At 37.3% G+C, this 13,027-nt stretch overlaps 1 pseudogene; it reads right to left on the reverse strand.

Moving 5' to 3' along the window:
* Positions 1-10,320: 10,320 nt before the first annotated feature.
* Positions 10,321-12,383, reverse strand: LOC100658569 (small ribosomal subunit protein eS12-like; annotated as a pseudogene).
* Positions 12,384-13,027: the final 644 nt, after the last annotated feature.

A 13,027-nucleotide genomic window follows, 5' to 3' on the forward strand; every position in this document is an offset into this window, starting at 1 on the left:
TCTTCGCTTTGTGGGAAATTTCTTTTAGCCAGAAAACTGTGTGAGGGATGGTGGTATCCAGAGGGTTATTCTCTTTGAGACAAGCAAATAATCAGCCTTTTAAGGCATAGTGTTCTCTTGGAAAAAAGAAACAACAAAAATCTGGTGCTCAAAAAGATGTTGACTCTCTAAGCAGTAATTTTTCCCAAGATGTGACATATCCAACCGTGTGCAATTATTATTTCTAAAAACAATTCAACTCATTTCACTGAAATGTCATTATACTCAGTTCTGGCAAGTGGAAGCCACCTGTACAATGCTACTGGGAAAACAAATTGCTAAAACTTTTCTGGAGGGCAATTTGTTAAGATTATCAAAAGCTGTAATGTGTGTAGACTTTTGGCCCAGTGATTTCAATTTGAGGAAATCATCCAAATGAAATAATCAGAGATGCGGGTAAAAAGTGTTCATAAAACAATGTCCGTAATGGTGAAAACTTAGAAACAATCTATATATGTCGACTAACAAGGAGATGGTTAAACAAAATAGGTTCATCTGTATTGGAGAATACTGAGAAGCCAGGTACTAAAAAGTATTTCCTGACTTAAGAAATAATTGTAATGTTGTAATATATTGCTAAGTGGGAAAAAAAGTGGGCCAAAAATGTATGTAGAGTAGATACTATTCAAACAAACAAAAAAACAAAAAGACTTTTTTGAGCAGTTTTAGGTTTACAGCCAAAATGTACAGGAAGTTCCCATATACCCCCTCTCTTCCCTGCATGCTATTTCTGCTATTATTATCTTGCATTTCTGTAAAACAACTGATGAGCCAATATTGATACATTATTATTATCTAAAGTCCATAGTTTATGCTAGGGTTCTTTGTGTTGTATAGCTCTATTTTGACAAGCGCATAATATCATGTGTCCACCATTACAGTATCATACAGAATAGTTTCACTGTTCTAAAAATGTCCTATGCTCCACCTATTTATTCCTCCCTTCCTCCATCTGAACCCCTGGCAACCACTGATCTTTGTTTTGCTTTTTCCAGAACGTCCTGTAGTTGGAATCATATAATATGTAGCTTTTTAAGATTGGCTTCTTTCACATAGCAATATGCATTTAAGATTCCTCCTTTGTAATTTGATAGCTGATTTCCTTTTATTATTGAATAATACTGTAGTTTAGGGATGTACAAGAGTTTGTTCATCCATTCACCTATTGAAGAACATCTTGGTGGCTTCTAATTTTTGGCAATTATAAATAAAGCAGTTCTAAACACTTTATGTACAAGTTTTTTTTTGTGGACATATGTTTTCCACTCATTTGGGTAAATAAATAGGAGTGATTGCTGAGTCATATGTTAAGCCTATATTTAGCTTTGTAAGAAACTTCAGACATGTAACTACCATTTTAATAAAAACAAAGTGAATATCTACCCAGAAATTAAAAAGCAAAAAAAACAAAAAAAAACCTCATAGAACTTAAACCACAATAGGACAAATAACAATAATTAATTTTGAAAATGAGTGAGATTGCCTTGACCTTGATGTGTTATTAAACCCTCTGCTGGAGGTGTGAGTCTGAGCTGGAACAGCAGTTGAGTCAAAGGTATGAATATGTCTGTTTGATTACATAGACTTCTGTAATCATTCTTTTTTTCCCTGCATGTGTTATTTCTATTAACTGAGAAGTGATAAAGATAATTCTAAAAATTTCTTCTTGACTTGGACATGAATTTGTGTGTAGGTTCTTAACCTTTCAACAAAGTAATAACATGGTTCTGGGAAAGCCAACTTGGGAGTTGCTGGAAAGCTCCCTAGTCTTTACCTTACCTTGCCATTATGGAAAAGAAAAAGAGGGGAGCAGGGGCGGGGGGGTGGAACTGTTCAGAGAGTTTCATATCAACTGAAAGGAAAGAATGATCCAGGGAGACTGAAGGCATGAGCGGCACCCAAAAAATGAAGTTTTATTTATATCAGTCTCTTAGAGCATTCAATCCTATGTGAATAATATTCATTCCCAACATGGAAGCTGTTGTTGTTGTTAGGTGCTGTGGAGTCGATTCCGAATTACAGCGACCTTATGAACAACAGAAAGAAACACTGCCGAGTCCTGAGCCATCCTTATAATCGTTGTTATGCTTGAGCTCATTGTTGCAGCCACTGTGACTATCCACCTCGTGGAGGGTCTTTCTTTTTTTCGCTGACCCTGTACTCTACCAAGCATGATGTCCTTCTAAAACAAACAAACAAACAAACCCCTTGAGGTGGAGTTGATTCCAACACATAGTGACCAGATAGGACAGAATAGAACTGCCCCTTACGATTTCCAAGGAACGCCTGGTGGATTCAAACTGCCGACCTTTTGGTTAGCAGACGTTGCTCTTAACCACTATGCTACGAGGGTTTCCGCTATAGAAAGAAAGAGCTAATAAATATTTGCATCGTTGTTTTGTCTCCTTCTCTAAAACCTGACCTCTTAGATTCTGTTGAGCGGGAGAGGAGATAATGGCAGTGGCAACAAGTATTTATGTCTATGATTAGGTGATGACTCCAGGGGCATTGAGAACCCGTCATTTTGTGGTTGTTCCATCTCCTTCTGTGCCGCAGCTGAGTGTTGAGTTATTCCAGTGACATCATGTAAACCAGCAGATTCCCTGCCAGTTGTTCCACCAGAAGCATCGCAAAGGGGAAAACATCCTTCTATTTCCAGAATCTTGCTGTAGTCTAGTATCGGCACCTGTCATTTTAATCATTCAACTGGTACTCACAAAAATGATACACACATTTTTGGGGGGCATAATTCTATTTATTAATCCTATAATAAATAGACTATAGTTTTGGTTTGATAGTTTCTGCTATACAAACAACACTAAACAAAGCATGATTTATGCAAAAAGAAATTTATAGTTCTCTATCTTAGTTATCTAATGCTGCTTAACAGAAATACCGCAAGTGGATGGCTTTAACAAAGAGAAATTTGTTTTCTTACAGTCTAGTATCTAATGCTGCTGTAACAGAAATACCACAAGTGGATGGCTTTAACAAAGAGAAATTTATTTTCTTACAGTCTAGTAGGCTGGAAGTCCAAACCCAGGGCACCAGCCCCAGAGGAAGGCCCTCTCTCTCTGTCGGCTCTGGAGGAAGGTCCTTGTCATCCATCTTCCCTTGGTCTGGGAGCATCTCAGAGCAGGAATCTCAGGTCCAAATGAGGCATTCCGCTCCCAGTGCTGCTTTCTTGGTGGTATGAGGTCCCCAACTCTCTGCTTGCTTCCCTTTCCTTTTATCTCTTGAGAGATAAAAACTGGTGCAGGCCACATTCCAGGAAAACTCCCTTTACACTGAATCAGGGATGTGACCTGGTAAGGGTGTTACAATACCATCCTAATCCTCTTTAACATAAAATTACAATCACAAAATGGAGGACAACCACAGAATACTGGGAGTCATGGCCTAACCATGTTGATACATACATTTTTGGGGGACATAATTCAATCCATGACATTTTCTTTCCCCCAATCATTAAGAATGAAGCCCTTGTAAATGAAAATATGAGTCTTACTCAGGATTATAAAATGAATTCTATCAGGCAACCTGGCCCACGAGTTTATGAAATCTTGTGAGGTCTTAAAGAATATTTGAAACAGGAAAGCACAGAGGAGAAGGGCCAGTAAAAAATTAGCTCGGCGGGGGGATAAAATTTAATGGCAGGTTCTCAAGGTCTCTTTCCATTTGTTGTGTCCACTCAAGAGGTCTTTATTTCTAATGATGTAATATCCCTAGGTATTTGCATTATCTTTTTATACGAGGCACTCATTGTTTTTCAACACCAACTCATAAATTTTCACTCTATGCCTGGGTTGGTGAGCAATAAATAACAGTACACATATTGTGAAGATGGAGGAATTGGGCCTTGTCTACATGAGGTGGTGTGGAGAATTGAACATTTAATTTTTTTTCAAGTTAGAGAGAATGTTGAAATAGTCATCTAGTAAAACAAGCTAAGGCTACTTATTCGGAGAACAACTTTAAGTTTTTTGTAAGTCATAAGTTTTCTAATGTGGATATTGCTTTTGCCAGAGAGTTATGAAGATGATTCAAAGTTTATGATAAGCTTCATACTGATAAACTGTTGGATCATTCAGTGTTAAACATAAAAACAAGTTACTCAGTTGCTTGAAGAAAACAGTTATGACAGCATGTTGAAAATAGTTACCCGCTAAAAAGAATGATAATATATTCCAGAGAAGTGGGATATAGGACGATTACTTTAAAAAAAAAAAATGAGATTGCTTTCGTATTTCACTCTTCAGGTTACCAAATTAATTTGTATCCAACACAAAGACTGAATATTAAAGAACTGAACTCAAATAATGCAGGGATAGAGAGGATTTTAGAATATTAAATATAGGGAAAATAATTGTTATAGTATATGTAAATAAATTCTTAAATAAATTATAAAAATTCAATAACAATTTGTATTAATACTACATGGGCATTACTGCAGCTACTTCGGTGTTAATCTCAAATGTATTATCATGTTGTAGTACCTAGCACAGTGCTGCACACATATAGAATTTCAGTGTTTCTTGAGTTTAAATTAATGTGTCTCTGAAATTCAGTAATTCTTTAGACTGTTTAATGAAGGTTGAAACTTGAAAGTATATGCCAGAAGCTTGTTCAGTGTCAATGGGGATTTGCTTGTAACATGTTAACATGTTTGAATTTCAAAGTATTTTTAAGTGTAAAGATAGAGGGTCCATATTACATTCACAAATTGGAAGTTAATATGGTTCTGATGAAATAAAAATATTTAATAAATATTAAAACTACTCTTTACAGAACAGGGGAATTTTCCAAGTATATAAATAGGTTGCCAACCAAAAGACATTTTTTAAACTTAGAATGCAAATATGATAGTCATAATTAGAGAAACCATCTACCCTAATGTATGTGTATTGTGATTATAGGAAGAAACCAACCAGTTGCTGTGGCATTGATGTCAGACTCCATGTGTGTCAGAGTGGAGTTGTGCTCCATAGGAGTTTCAATGGCTGACTTTTCAGAAGTAGATTGCCATGTCTTTTTTCCCAGGTATCTCTGAGTATACTCAAACCTGCAACCTTTCAGCCAATTGCCTTAACCATTTGCAACACCCAGGGGCTCCATAGAAAGAAAAGCCTGCAAGAAAAGGAAGACCTTTAGGAGGCTACCATGGGTCAGGGAGCTTAGAATGGGAGCAGGACCCAGGACTTAAACTTCAGTGCCACCAGGGAGGTAGATGAAGAGAGTTGTTGCCCGGCTGTTTGTTGGAGCACCCCAGTTCTTGGTGGCTCTCTTGTAGGGGCATTTGTGTATGCTGTGAGTCAGTGACTAAGAATGCAAATGTTGCATGGAGATGAAAAGCATAGAAACAATGACAATTAAATAATAGAAGGTATTTTCATTAGTGTTCTACCAGCTTCTAGTGGGAAAGCTCGTCTGACTCTGGGTGTTCCTAACCAATCAAACTATTGTGTGCATTTTCCCTTTGCATAAAAAAAGGGAATGTAGGCAGTCACTCATCCTCCTTGAGGCTTTAAACAAAATGGACATAAAGCCTCATTGAAAGGGGAGAAGAAAAGGGGGACTAAGGGGAAACCAAGCCCACCCGCCTTTCTTTATGGGAGGTGGCACTTTTTAGAATTGAACCCTTCTTTTCCCCTGAAGAAACACCAAAAGGAAGAAAGGAATGTACTGGAATGTAAAGTAACTAAACACATTTGTCTATTGTCTTTACAATAAGCCTTGTTAATTTTGACTAGAAAAAGGATAGACAAAGCTAGTTGGAAGCAATAGAAGGTTAGGGACCCAACTTCACTCCATCTCTGAGTAAGACAAGAGCTGATTATAGACAGAATGACCTGCATATCAACCCCAAGACAATGATTTTAGTAACCGAACAGCTGTGTACACACTTTATTCTCCTTATGCACACAAGGGACTTGATGCGCTTGCACACAGTAGCGGAAGGGAACTAGGAATGTTTATTATGTGCCAAGTACCGTGGTAAACATTTTATTTACTTAAGTCTTTTCTTCAGATCTACAAAACCTGTTAAATTACTAGAAGGCATTACTTACTGAATTATTACGGAGTTGTTGCAAGGATTATATGAGATAAAACAGGTAGTTTCTGATACATTGAATTTTCACAACAACCCTGTAAGGCTCAACAAGGTTAAAGCAACCAAGCCAATGTCCAACAGCTAGTGGGTGGCTGAGATTGTGTCCTAATCCAGGACGAAGGCCACAACCCTTACTCCTGTTGCCATACTGGACAACAATTGTTTATTATGCATGTGACGGGAGGGGTCTAGGGTCAGAACTTTCAAGCATGAGTGTATTATTGTTAAAAAAAAAAAAAACTATTCTGAGTAATAATTTATCATTACTGGGAGAAATGTGTTTTGGGGCCTATTCTACTCTTGAAATACAATGGTCTGCAAATTGTTTAGTTTCCTCACTGTTAGCTGAGTGCTGCAGGTAAGCTGTGTTTTCCCACTGACAAGGTATTTCCAAGTCCATATATGGAGACTAAGTTTGAGGAAATTTGGTATCCCAAACTGTGTGATGAAATGAATGTGACACTTATTTGGGAATTTTCCTATCTTGTGATAATTATTTAATTTCTCTTAGTTTCATAGGTAGAATGTTTTGAAGAGTTTCTTAATCTTATTGAATGGTAACTACACACTAGAATGTGAGTTGAATTTACTATCCATAGAAATACAGGGGCTGTGGTTTTTAGTATTAAAATTTATCCATGATATTTTTGATGTACATATTGGGAAAGATGCACAAATATCAGGTCAAATTATAGTTTAAGAATAAAAGTACTTAGACAAAAGAGTAGAAAGTTAAGGAATTGAACTCAAGTAATTTTTTTTTTTAATGTAGGATTAGAAGGAATTCTCATCAGAAGAAAAAAATATAGGAGTAGGAGTGGAAATAATTATTATATACGTAGAATTAAATATTCAAATGAAGTATAAAAAAGTTTATTATTGTTGATATTTAAATTACAAAGAGGAGTCCCTAGGTGGCCTAAACAGTCAGCTGCACTACTACTAGCCTGAAAGTAGGTGATTTGAGACCACCCAGAGGCACCTTGGAAGATGAACATGGCCATCTGCTTTTGAAAGGTAGTAGCCTTATGAAAGCCTTATGGAGCACAGTTTTACTCTGACACAGATAGGGTCACCATGAGTTGGAATCTACTCAAGGGCAACTAACGACAACATACTACAAAGAGGAAAAAAGCCTCTCCCAACTGTCAAAGATAGTCTGCCTAATTTTTCCAGGTTATTAAAAAAAAAAAAAGATGAAAGGATCGTTCTTGGATGTCAAGTGTTAAATTTTAAGAACGAAACTTTAAAATGTGTGTAAGTGCGTGAGGGTGTGTATGACATGGGCAAGTGGAGGTGAGGATGGTGTGGAGAAGGACGCATAACAAGATTTTAATTAGCTTACTTGACTGGAACTTATTTTAGTGAACTAACCAGCAAAGGACTCCCTTTGGTCTATTTTGCCTACTGTCTTCTTGGTTTTATCATTGCCAGCAATAACGTGGTACTACATGGTTACTTCTTTATCATTTACCTTTGACAGTGCTAATTAGACCTTACCAAACTTGTCACTTTCTTCTAGAAGATTAATTCTTTGCACTAAATTCTTTCATTTTATATATATATATATATATTTTCCCTAGTAACATGTAGAAAAGAAGGAAATAACATGACAGGAAAAACAAAGAGTAAGGGATCAGCAAGAAAATCTCCCTTATTTTCTAGATTCATGTTGCTAGGAAAAACTGGAGCTTTCTTTTATTTGTAATTAAGGACAAAGCAAAATGTTACCTTTTATATTTTAATTATTTGGGGGGCCTGAGGGTGGAAGGAGTCCTGGTTGCAGTGGTTATGAGCTCACTGCTAACCAAAGCTTGGCAGTTCCAATCCATCAGCAGCTCCTTGGAAACCCTACGGGGCAATTCTACTCTATTCTATAGGGCTGCTATGAGTCAGAATCGACTAGAGGGCAATAGGTTTAGTTTTTCTTTTTTTAAATACATTCAAGGAAAAAAGAGGAGACTGCTATTTCTAGGAAAAAAGACGTTAAAAGTCTGTTAAAATACTTTAGTCTGTGCCTCCGTGGACGTCAAATAGTTCTTACAAAAAAATTTTTTGGTTATTTGTGTGTAAATAAATCAGAAACATATGAATTAAATTTCACTTAAATATACACACGACTTACAAAAATTAAACGTGAAAAACTGCTTGGTAAAACTTATTTGGGGTTTGGTAAAACACAAAACATGCTTTGGGTTTGGTAAAGCCACAGACATTTGAAAAATAATCTCGGAATTTAATCACCAAACCCAAAGTGTTCCTAAGTTATCCCATTTCTTAGAAATTTTTTTTATTGTGATGATGCCTGATGATTGATCATTTATTTTATTTTTCTTTTACTGAAGGAAAAAAAGATCAACTTATGAGAAATTCAAGAGATCAGATTTTTCTTTTTGCAATGAATTGCTAGAATCTGAAAAGCCGAAAATTTAATGGGCATGTTGTTTACTTGTTTTTAAACATCTGCAGCAACACTGTTACAGTTGAGTTATGATATTAAAAAAAAAAAAATGGCCTCTTTCCATTCACTGCTCATGCTTCCTCTCACAGTTTAGAGACAACTTGAGAGAGTTCATTTTATTTCTTTTGATCTTCTTCTTTTTTCTCCTTTCTCCTCCTTCTTCCTTCCTCCTCCTCCCTCCTCCTCTGCCCTCCTCCTTTTCTTATGTTTCCCATTTTATTAATTTTCATGAGTATATCTCTATAATAGTATCCTGGGTTGCCTGTTGGAGGTTGCAAAGTAGGCAAATGTCAACTCTGGCTTTCATCCATTGTAGCAAACTTATTTCTCTTATCATGATCCCCAGCTTCTCTTGGATGCCCAGTGCTCCAGGCTGCTTGTTACCGTTTACAGTCTCTGTCACAAAGCCCTATTTAAATCCACCACTGTGGAGCACCCCCTCAAATGAATCGTCCCTTGTCAAAGTTTACCTTGTGGATAGCCGGCACTACACTGGGAGGGAGGGGGGGAATGTCCTGTATTGTTTAATTATAGTTATATTACTTCGTTGGAAAAGATAGTGACATTAGACTTTAGCTGGAAAGTTCCTAGTAAATTTCTCTTAATTACAACTCTCCTGGTGCAAGCAACAGAATTCGTTTGAGCTACCTTGAGCAGAAGGATGATGCAGGGATGTTTCGTGGCACCCAGTGTTTGCATTCTAGCTTGATCTGGAACCAGACCCTGCAACACCGTCAGGCTCTTTCTGTGTCTCTCATCAGCAACTCTGGATAAGTCCACCATTTTTCTCCCTCTGCAAGCAAGCTTCTTCCACTTGTTCGGTTGACGTGGAAGGACATGACTGCATGTAGTTTAAGAGTTTACAACCACCAGAAAAGAGTCTAAATTTTTCTTTTTCCACATTCTGCATTTTAGAAGGCAGAACTCTTACTGGCCCAGCTTGGTTAAGGTACACACTTTTGGGCCAGTCGTCTATGGCTAGAGGATGGGCATCACATTGCACAGCCATGGCTGTGGGGAACTGTCCCTTAAGTGTGTGAATGGGGCTGGTGTGGATGTGAGGAAGGATGGTGCTCAAGTGAAAAGGGGCTGGGGAGATAACTCAATAGATACACTCTACAAAGGTTACTCTCATTTAAGTGTTAATTTTCCTATTTAAGAAAATTAGGCTATTCTTTATATTTTATTTAATTGAAAAAAATGTATTTCTAATATAGATTTTACAAGGAATTTCAACAGCTGGCAGGAGGTGGGTAAAGAGGAAGGAGATATATATGATTGTTTCAAGTGGGTCTTACTGCTGCTTTTCGTTATCACACTTGTAGGCAATTACACAGTCCATGTAAAAAATGCTTTGTTAAAATTTTATGCAGGTTTTTAATATTCCTTGTTGAAAAAAAGAGTCAGAAATGTTCTGATAGTCTCATTATAGGTAGGACATTGTTCATTCAGGTCATTAGATAAGCAGTTATTGAATGCCTAGACAGTGTGTTAGGCAAGGACACAGAGATACTTAAGATAATCTCTGCCCTGAAGGAGCCTATAGTTCACTGAGAAGACAAATATAAAAAAGTGCAGTACATTGGCTAAGTACAATAATAGAGGTATACACTAGGGACAACGATGGCACGAAGGATGGAAAAATGAAATGATTTTCTGTGAATCAAGGGAAGCAACAAATAATAATAATAATAATAATAATAATAATAATAATAATAATAATAAAAAGCTCTGTCAAGAATAAAGAGAGAGGAAAGGATACTTTTGGCAAAGGAAATAACATGAACGCGTGTGGAGTTGTCAGACAACAAGTCCTGTGCTATGAACCCTGGCAAGGGTCTGAGTCCAAAGAGGTGGAAGTTGTTCGTAACTGGTTTCTCTCTTTCTTTCTCTCCTCTCACTTTAGCTATATTGATATTGTTGCCTCTGTACCCTTGGGTGGGGCAAACAGCTAAGTGCTCAGTTACTAACTGAAAGATTGCTGGTTTGAACCCACCCAAAGACACCTCAGAAGAAAGGCCTGGCAATCTGCTTATGAAAGGTCACAGCCTTGAAAACTTTATGGAGCAGTTCTACTCTGCAACATATGGGGTTGCCATGACTTGGAATAGGCTCCATGGCAGCTGGTTTGGTTATTTTTATTTGTTTTGAGGGTATTCTTCGAGGCTGACTGTATTTTCAGCCCTCAGTTCTGCTCAGCAATCATGCCCCATCTCTCTAGTCTACTTTCTCTCACTCTCCTGAGCAATTATTTCATTCCTTTTCTTCTCTCTCCAAATTCTTAACATTTCCTGCTCCATCCTGACTCTCACCTAATGACAGTACTTTCTATTAAAAAAAAAAAAAAATTTTTTTTTTTTTTATACTACTGGAAAAATAGAGGCATTTTGCAGAGAACTTCCCCAAGCTCCCATTTCACCTATCCACCTATGTGCATCTGTACACATGTACTCAGTGTCCCTTACATTTCTGTGGATAAAATGTCCATGCTCCTATCTAATGCTGATCCCCCTCTTTGTACATAAGGTTCCAGCTCTTCTTACCAACCTAAGACAGCACTCCAGCATTTCTTTCTTCTCTCTTTACTGGTCATTCCCAGCAGCACAGAGATGGGATTTTTTTTTTTCCCCCTCTCTCACCTTAAAATATAAAATCAAAACAAACAAAGAGACCCCTATCTCGATCCCACTTCCTCTTTGGCTATTGCTTTATTTCACCAACTTCCTTTAGAGTAAGACTACTTGAAATAGTTGTTTAGACTTGCAGTCTTTAATGTCTATTGTCCCTTTCATTCTTGAACCCACTTTAATCATGCTTTTACTCTCATCAGTTCACCAAAACTGCTCTTGTCAAAGCCACCAGTGACCACCACGTTGCTAACTCCAATAGTCATTTCTCTGCCCTCATCTTTCTTTACTTATTAGTACAATTTGACATAGTTGGTCACTCCCTTCTCCATGAAACACTTACTTGACTTGACTTTCAGCACATCACACTCATTGGGTTTTCCTCCTTCACTGCCACTCTTAATCATCTTTCGGCTGGTTTCTTCTCATCCTTCCAACATCTTAACTTTGGGTTAAGGCTCAGTTCTTAATGCCTCTCTAACAAGACTTACCACCTCAGTGATCTCACCTAGTCTCATGGATTTAAACACCAGCTAGACTCTTATAGTCAGCATATAGTCTTTTATTTTTTAAATCTAGCCTTTTTTTTTTTCTTTTTTGCCCTGTTGTCGGATTAACTAAGCATTTCTTAAATTAATTTCATTCCCCTCCTAATTAGCTTGTTAGTTATTCATTCTTTTGCTACTGTTTTAGTGGTTACCCTATACCACGTGTTTTTTTTTTAAGAGCCAAGTTTTTTATTTTGTTCATTTCTTGTGTTTGAGATATTCTTCAGTGACATCCTTGGCCTGAGATTCTTTGCCCCAGTCCGTAACAACCACACAATTGCAACCAACCACTTTTCAGGGTTTTCCCTCTCTGTTAGTTTTGTGGAGGCCTACCCACTTCCCTAGTTTCTTGCTGTATCAACCTTCATCAGGTCGATTTGGTGTTCAGCACAATGGGCCTTTATTAACTTGACATACACAGGCTCATCACAGTTGGATGCAAGCACACAAAGATAGGCTTGAAGCTTGCCTAAGGCTTTGGCAGCTTTGCAGATTCCACATGCAAGGCCATCATGGATGAGGGTGGTCTTCAGCACCTCTTGTAAAGCAGTATTATCATCCATTACACTTCCAGCAGTAATGTCTTCCTCGGCCATGGTGGCAGGTTATGGGTGGAGCCGAATCTTGATCTCACCCAGGCCTCAGGCTCTGCACAACTCAGTGGCAACAGGTAAAGAGCTACATCATGCATTTTTGACCTATTAGCCTAATATTAATTATTATTTTTACAACCTTCTGGACAATGTATAGACCTTATGCCACTTGAACTCCATTTATTCACCTCTTTCATTTTGTGCTACAGTTGACTTGGATTTTAGTTCAATGTATTTTTTAATCTCATAAAAATTATTTTTTTATACAACCAGTGTTCATTTAGATGTACCCATATATTTATTCTTTCCATTGCTCCCCATTCCTTCCAGAATCTCTGGGCTCTTATCTAGGATAATTTTTTCTCTAGTCAAATAACCTCTTTAGTGTGGTTATGCTGGTAATAAATTCTTCAATTTTTGTTTGAGAATATCTTTATTTCACATTTATTTTCAAAGAACATTTTTGTTGATTATAGAATTTTAGATTGTGATTATTTTCTATTTGAAGTTTCTGTATATTTGCTTATTGTTGAGAAAATTGTTATACCGCTTTTAAGATTTTCTCTTTGTCGTTGATTTTCAGCAGTTGTACTATGCCTAAGTGGCTGGGTGTGCTTTTCATTGTATTTATTCTGCTTGTGGTTTGT

The sequence above is a fragment of the Loxodonta africana genome, chromosome 3 (assembly GCF_030014295.1).
Source record: "Loxodonta africana isolate mLoxAfr1 chromosome 3, mLoxAfr1.hap2, whole genome shotgun sequence".
NCBI classification, from domain to species: Eukaryota; Metazoa; Chordata; class Mammalia; order Proboscidea; family Elephantidae; genus Loxodonta; species Loxodonta africana.